This window comes from Cimex lectularius, unplaced genomic scaffold (genome assembly GCF_000648675.2).
Source record: "Cimex lectularius strain Harlan isolate CLEC.00 unplaced genomic scaffold, Clec_2.1 scaffold134, whole genome shotgun sequence".
Lineage (NCBI taxonomy): Eukaryota > Metazoa > Arthropoda > Insecta > Hemiptera > Cimicidae > Cimex > Cimex lectularius.
This window is the reverse complement of record NW_019392747.1, coordinates 1,386,364-1,394,930: the sequence shown is the minus strand read 5'-3', so window position 1 is coordinate 1,394,930 and position 8,567 is coordinate 1,386,364.

Sequence of the window (8,567 nt, the reverse complement as noted above, 5' to 3'; positions counted from 1 at the left end):
CATTTAAATTATTCGTTAGAAAAATATTTTAAAGGAAAAATTCAATCTAAAAGAATTGTTGGACTGTGATGCATATCAAATTTATATTAAAATATTAAGACAAATGTGCCAAATAACAAAACAATAAACAAATTGATGCGAAGTACAAAGCAGTAAAAATCCTTTGATATCGAACCTGAAACGTTCTATCGGGAGAAAATCGTATTACATAGGGTGTCCATTGAACAGTGAATGTTTCAGGAGGTTATTCTACATGTCAAATTTGACTGAAATGTCGTAATTGTCCAAATTCTGATTCTCACTTGTATTCGATATACACTTTTCAGGATACTTCAGTCTTACTAAATAAAAATAAATTTAGTAAGACATACACTAATAGAAACAGCATTAAAAGCCGTATGAGATTAATTTTATTTTTTAAATATAACCTTAAACAAACAATATGTAAAGTCACTAAGAAGTTAAACTTGTCCAAGTTTCGAAATTTCTTGTCTAAAGTTTAAATAAGATTTTCTTGTTTCTGTGAATACTGAAAGATACATAGCATACAGAAAAGTTGTCCCTACTAGTAGGTGGTAAGTAGACATGTGCTTAATTTCTCAAAGGTGGGTCACCTACCAATCCTAATAAATAACTTTTTTTTAACCGTTTGTAACCGAAAAATACAATTTTTAAGAATTTATTTATTATTATACATTATTATTTATTATTATATACATTATTTATACATTGGTGAGAATTACCTTACTTGAGGTTACCATTAAAGAAACTCATGCATTTCATGTTCTTTATGCTATTCCTATTCGCCTTGAATTATGGAATTAAGTTGGGAAAAGTTGAAGTAACCTGAAAAGTCAAATATCTCGAATACAATTAAGAATCAAGCTTTGGACAATAGAGATACTTTTTACTCTAATTTAACATATAACATAACTTAACTTTAACATAACTCGTGAACTATTGACGTCTGTTTACGACACCCTATATATGGTGCATACATAGTATATCACTTTGCTTTCATAATTCTTGAATATATTTATCCTAATATGCGTTGAAGTGCCAATATTTTGAACTGTTAGATTGATTTGTGTATCTTTTTTATTATACAAAATCGACGTCCTCGCTATTTAAGGCATTCAGATGAGCAAGTGCCTCCTGGTTAGGGCAGGACACCAAGAGACAATTAGATAAAATCATTGTCTATTTGAACAACTCTAAAATATATTTTATCATCTAAAGAATCGCACTATGTTTAACTTAAAAATTACTGCATCTAGCATTGTACAGTTTAGTTTTACATAGTTTCTGGGCTCTCTCTTAAAAAATTCATTACAATAGGTAAACGAAAAATTTATTCATTATTTCATTAAACATTGGTCCTTATGTGCTGGCCGACCGATCATTATTATATTTCTTGTCAGAATATTATTCATATTTACTCCCAATGGAAACCAGATTGAAGATGAATGAAAATCTTTAGTAAAGGGTGTTTTCGAGTGAGGGCCCATAGGCGAAAGTCGACATCGGCCCATGTCGACTGTTAACGTTGAACCTGGAACCTAATAACCGGCAAAAGACATGGACAAAATCTTGAGCCCCTTTCATTATACTTCCCGGTTCTTCAATCTTTAAGGAACGATCTGGACATTTAGCTATAATGCGTGGTTCAAATCCCCTCCGGAAACAGGCAACACGTTTAATTTTGAAATAGTTTTAAAAATTGCTAGCTAGGGCCTCTGGTATCATCGTTTGTTCTTGATGTCTATTCGTGACCGGCCGTCAATCATCCGTCTTCCTTTCCATAAGCGTTCACACGACGTGTGCAACACGTTTCCGTATGGGTTCATCTAAAAGATAATATTAGCAGAATGCACAATTTTAAAAGGAATTCGTATGCTCCACCTAAGCTGCAGTTACCTGTTTAAAACTGAACTAATTACTGGGTTAAACTCTGAACCAACCCCACAGAATTGCATGGCAATACAGATTTATTTATTTTAAAGAACTAAATATTTAATGTTTTATGAGGTACAATTTAATTTCATTTGTTTATTATTTATTTTATTTTATGTTTGAATTTACTGTCATGTTCTTTAATTTTTTTCTTCTTTTATTTTTTTGTATTGTTGTGTTCTTCTGTTGTTTTATTTGTTTACATTCACCTCCGGAAGACAGAATTTTCCATGCCGTACTGTGCTTATTGTGAAGTTATTTTATATTATACTATTGTATTATACCAAACAAAGTATTATTAGTATTATCTAAAAAGCAGGAACGAAATTTCGATTTCACATCACGTGCAGATATACAGGTTGCAGAGAGAGAGAGCGTGTGTGTGGTGTGTATTTGTGGTTGTAGCTTTACATTCGATAGGTGAAACATTGAAGTGTGCACAGTTTAACAGATTCAGAGTTACGGGCTTTTTGTTGGTTCCCTTGTTTGAAATTATCGGACTCTATGGTAAGTGGTTTTGATGTGATTAATTCTTAGATTTTGATGTGTAGGTAGATTTAGATTTAGAGATTCCATGACCCTCGTCCCCACCAGAGTCTCAATCACTTTGAGGTTCCGGGAGGTGTCTAAAACGAAACGTTAATCACACAAGTTAAAACGGCATTCTTGACACGGCTTTCAATTAAACTGCCCTTAATTGATATTCTGCTGACAATAGCAATCCGAACAACGGGCCTATCATTATTCAAACAGAGCCGGGCTAATAGCTGGGGAGTTTAAGGCAGTTAGAGATAGATCCAAGCCAACTCACATGACAGTGTTAACTTCCACCTGAGGCATTGCCTCTTATGCAACGCCTTCCTTTCATTATCATAATGTTAGCGATCCCCGGGGCCTCTCGTGGCTCCTGTCCGTTTATATCAACAGGATACATACATCAGTAGTTCGACCCGGCATGAAAAGTTATTCGACCGTCAAAAATATGTGGGCCTATCTTCTTAACTGGCCATAACTCATATTTTAATATCCATGTAAAGTGTATATATAATTTAACCTTATTTTAACATTTATATATTTTTATGAATGCATTTATCATATCAGGGAGCTATAATGTGACCGTGGACAAGCGTTGAATTTTAGCTTGAAGTTTCTCCAAAATAACTTACTTATCTGTTCATATCACTATTCTTGATCTTTATCGTTTTACACACGTACAGAACACGTTCTTGAAGCCAACATGAACGAATGACTTCGTTGTCACTCTTTGTAACACTCTTATACAATGCTAATTCTTACATCCCACAAATTGTACATTGTTTTCTGCACTCATTGAAGTTGACGTTAAAACTTTCTTCATTAAAAAGGTTCATTTAAAACAGTTTAAACAGTTGAGAAGATATTTTACAGCTTTTTGACAGCCAAAGGGCAAACGATGCTTTCCTTTCAGGACTAATAGGTTTGGAAAAAGGTCTTTTGCGATTATGAATATTGATCTATGGTATTTAATAGCACTACTTGATTTCTCATCAAATGAAAAGTTTTCTGTAAAATTCTTCGTTTTTTAACTGACAATACATAAATAACCTGTAAATACGTTTCACAAAATTTGAATGCCTCTTCGGTTTGGTCCTTGAAACTTCTTAGTTGGTTGGTTTTCAGCAATCGCATATATAACTGAGCAAAGGTGAGCCATAATATACCGGCGACGTCATGAATCACTGTGAATATGTGGGCTATACAAATGTTTATGTATGGTTTTGGAAACAGATGCTAGATAGGTCGAATGACGGCTGCGTAAATAATACGCTTAACATGAATGTGGATGATTTCTTTAACTAGAATTAATTAAGGTTTTTAGTTGAGATAAAAAAGTCAGTGGCACGAGCGGGATTCGAACCCACGATCTTCGGCTTGATACGCCGCTGCTCTATCACTTGAGCTATCGTGACCTCGATCCACTGGGACACCAACTTCCCATCTCAACCGCACCTTTTGAATTTTCCCTCCTTTTTGCCATTTTTCAAAGGTTGAGATGGGAAGTTAGTGTTCGAGTGGATCGAGGTCACGATAGCTCAAGTGGTAGAGCAGCGGGGTATCAAGCCGAAGATCGTAGGTTCGAATCCCGCTCGTGCCATTGACTTTTTTTATCTCAACTAAAACCCTTAATTAATTGTAATATATTAATTGGTCAAGCGGACCACGAAATTAGTGAATTGAATTCTTTAACTAGGTTGTGTTTCAAAGCATGCCGAGTCCGCATAATGGTCCGGTGTGCGCGCGTGTGCGTGTGCGTGTGTGTGTGTGTGTGTGTGTGTGTGTGTGTGTGTGTGTGTGTGTGTTTCCCATACAAATTTTGGATCCAACAGTAGCCCAAAATAACGCACTGATAAGCAGATGGTACATCTTCTCCCAGTAACAAGATGACTTCATTTGTCACAGGGTGTTTGTAGGTGAATTGTACTACTTACTAATTAATTGTACGACTTTATTGGATTGATCCAGTGTTCGTCTAACTGTTTTTTTAGCTTAGTACAAATGGTTAGAACCTATGAACGTAGCATGTGTATTACTTGGCAGTAATCGGCGCGGGTATAAATCAAAAGAATCCCAAGGCTTTCGTCGCGATTGCCACAGCTGTTTTTTATTTATGATATGTATAAAACATTCGGAGCGTTTAATATTAGAGGTAAGAAGATAAGGGATCAAGTGGGGCAGCTGTTATTATGAGCCAAAGGAAGATCCTGGTGAATGGACTGGGTCCGAACAGTTTATTTCGAGCCGACGCCGGCAACGTTTGGAACCTCGTCAAATCCGCGACCTTTCCACCCGGCAAATTTTTCCACCACCCTCTCGCTTTTCCTTGAGACAACATAATTAAGCCGGTATTCGGTTGGAATATTCTCTCAAGAATCATTTCATCTCGTAACTGTTGGGGTCCTTGGCCTAAGGCTCTGGTGACACACATGTTGGTTTATTTGTAAAATCCATCCCATTGATATGTTTACATGTTCACTCATACTCATAGCAGAATGGGTACGACTTAGGCACCCTACCTCTTAGGTTTTCGGTATCGTGTCCCAGTCCTGCGGTTAAGCATGGATGCCTAATGCGTTTAATTTAAAAAAATCATTACTTTCACAATCGTAGTGATATTCCAAATAATGAAAAAAATACCATCCAGATTTGTAGAAAAGGAATAATAGTTTTTTTCCGTCAAATTAACTCGTTAATTTGAAATTAACTCTTATTCTAATAAAATTCACACTTTTAATTTCAAATTAATTTTTTAACCTTCAAATTAACCCTTTTTTTAAATATCACAAACCTAGGAGATGGTATGAAATGTAGGTACGTAAAGGTACTTAATTTCTCACATTTTTCACATTTCTCAAATTAAAAGAATATTCATTTATTTTTATATTTTATTTTTATTGTAATTAATTTTCATATTGTTTTTAAAAGCTTAATTATTTTATATGTAAAAAATCTCAAATTATAGCGTTTGACCGTCAAATTAATTTGAAATTAAGTAGGATTAATTTAGAATTAAAAAGAGTTAATTTGAAGTTTAAAACAGTTAATTTGAAATGAAAAAGGGCTAAAAATGTAAATACGCAAGAATATTAGTTTACATTTTTATGTTTCATACTATCTCTTAATTTTAATGCTTCAAAGAAATGGTTAATAATTTGTCGGGAAAAAACCTGTAAAAGAAGAATCTTATATTTAATTTCTCATAAATTTCATTTTAATTTTATTAATTTTCATATAGTCGTCTAAGAGCTCAATTTATTTTATTTTTTATAGTATCAAATATTCCGGAATTTTACTTTACATGCTATACGTCATACCATCTCTCCGTACCAGACTTTATATTTATGCCATAAGTTTTTTTATAATGTATTAAAGAAATAATTAATGTATAATTAAAAAAGGTTATGTTTAAGTTAAAAGGGTTAATTTGAAATCAAAAAGGGTTAAATTAAAGGTAAGAAAGTTCATTACATGTTGCAGTGACACTGCACATACCTGCTAACGCTAATGCTTCACTTTTTTCTTCTTCTTGCATTCTGACAGATATGTAGACATTTCAATTACACAATATCGCATGATTGTAAAAACTTCTCGTAATTTATGCAACGCCCACCCAATCATTTAAACAATTCAAATGATATTAGCGGGCAATAATGGAATCGATACATTTTGGATCTATCGTCCATCCTCTATTGAAGTCCGCTTTTGCTCACACCAGAAACGATTGAATTTTTTTTTTTTTTTCAATTTTATTAGTGAAAGCTATTGGCCACAATGGCCGGTCGTTTCTCAATAGCGCTCAAGGCTGATATTCGGGAAGCACAGATCTTCGAAATTTATTGCCTATTTATTTTCATTTTATTCTAATGATACGGCGTGCTTGTGACGAATTATACGCAGAGGCTGGCTATAAAATAAAAGACACGTGGGGTGATTGCATTCGGCTGGCCGAAAGAATACAAGTCAATAAATGTTGAAAATTAAACTTTTAACAATATGTGCAATATTCAAACCTCACTTTGAACTGGGGAGATAGACTGATAAAATGTAGGCAGTTAAATAAAAATCACACTTTACTACAAGCGTTTGTTTAAGGTTTTTACTTGGGAAATGCTTATAAACTGCACTTACATTAATAATTTCCATATTAAAGCTGAGAAATTACGAGTATGCTCTAAAGCATAAGTACCCTCCTGTAAAACACTTGATTTTTGAAAAAAAAAAAAAATCACTCATGATCTTTTAGTTTCTAGCCGTTGAAACCTGTACTTGTGTAAATATTGTTTAGCAGTTCCCACATAGTCAATCAGAAAATGTATCTCCACACACTGTGTTCGCCCAAGAACTGAACTGAACTGAGAGAACCGCAGACCAGATTTTTTTTTTTTACATACTAGCAGCTATGACAATTGCCGGCTCCCTCACGTTTTACATATCTTTGTTTTATTTCCCCTATCTTTCATGTTTAACCTTTCCACTCGTGATTAAGACATTTAAAATGCACATTCATGCTATTTAAAGATTACCTAACCTAAAGTAACTTAAATTAGGCGGGTCCCAAGAATTTTCGATTATTGCTGAGACCTCACCCCTACATCTATACTAAAATTAAGTGCAGCTTAACCTATGGTTTAACGACAAGGAGATTTTTACCTTGATGCCCTACCTTCAATCACGCCAATAAAGTCATTCATACAGTAAAAATCACGTTCACAATTTTTTTCACGATATAGACTAAAATCCGACACGTGCTTGACTGACAAAAATGATCACAAAAGTTAAAGTATTAATATGTATATAAAAAATATATAAACCAGTCCTGTAATGTTATTGATGATTTTTATGAGAACTAAAAGGAGTGTCATATTTGAGAAGAATAAATGAAATGGGTTATGTTCAGTACTCCGTTATTTTCTTTAATTCTCCCAATGCTAAAAATCTTTGTTTGTACCAATGGTTTGGCTTATAAAAACCCAATGTTTCATAATTAGGTTAACAGTTTTAAAGTAGAGTTTAAAAAAAAAACGTATAAAAGATATAAAGAACGATTGGTTTACAGGTGATATTTCCGTCGTTAGTTCATTTTATTCTTTATATTTAAAAATTATGCTCCGGCCTAGTATAATGCAACGGGTGAGATTATTGCTGCCCTGAGGTCGATCTCTCCGGACCCTGGAGATGGATTTATCTCCATCCCGGCCAGCCGTCGGGATGAAGTTTTTTTTCTGTCTCGTAAATATGGGAGAAGAGTTACTCACTCCCTGTTTAGCCTTTTTCAATGGGAGCCGACTTTGGGGAGGTAGGACTAATCTACACCGTGGATAAACATCTTATGATGCACCGATTTGTAAGTATTGGATTTAAGATATTCTTCTTGTTTTCCCCCTCGGAGATATTGTTGGAGTTTAGGAATATTTGATAGGGAGGCTTAATTTCCTTTTGAGCTTGACAACCATGGAATGTCTTAACATTGCTACTTTTTTCAGTAAAATAAGATACTTAAGCAGACGGGCGTCATTTTCGTTTCTCTGTCCTTTCTCGCCACCATTTTTGCAGAATTATAACAAATTGCCACTTGGAGATGTAAGCAGTTTACTGTCTTTAAGAGGTTTCCTTCACGATACCTCTGACAAATGATTAATTATCAACAACAGAAAACGAGAAAGAAAAGAAAAGAAAGTTCATGAAAATAATCATTTCTTAACCTAGTACACTAAAACTGATAATTTAAAAATAACTTTTCCACATGAGTTTTCTAAAATAGGATGCAGATTTTAGTATTTCCACAAACGGTCTTATTCTAATCTGTGAAAAGAAAAACATCACAATACTCGTACTAGTTTAAGAAGAAAAAAATCAAAAAGTGCCTTATTAAGTAAAAGTCTATCTACATGTACAAACACCTTTCAGCTCAGTGGGGGAACACCAAACATAACATATAAATGTTTTCTTATATTTCGACCTCAAGAATTTAACTTATGATTTTTCCTCCTCGAAGGCGGGGTCATCTCAAAAAAACAACAACTAGTTTTTCTTTCAATCCACACGTTTCGGTTTTATTTTAATCCTTCCTCAGGTGA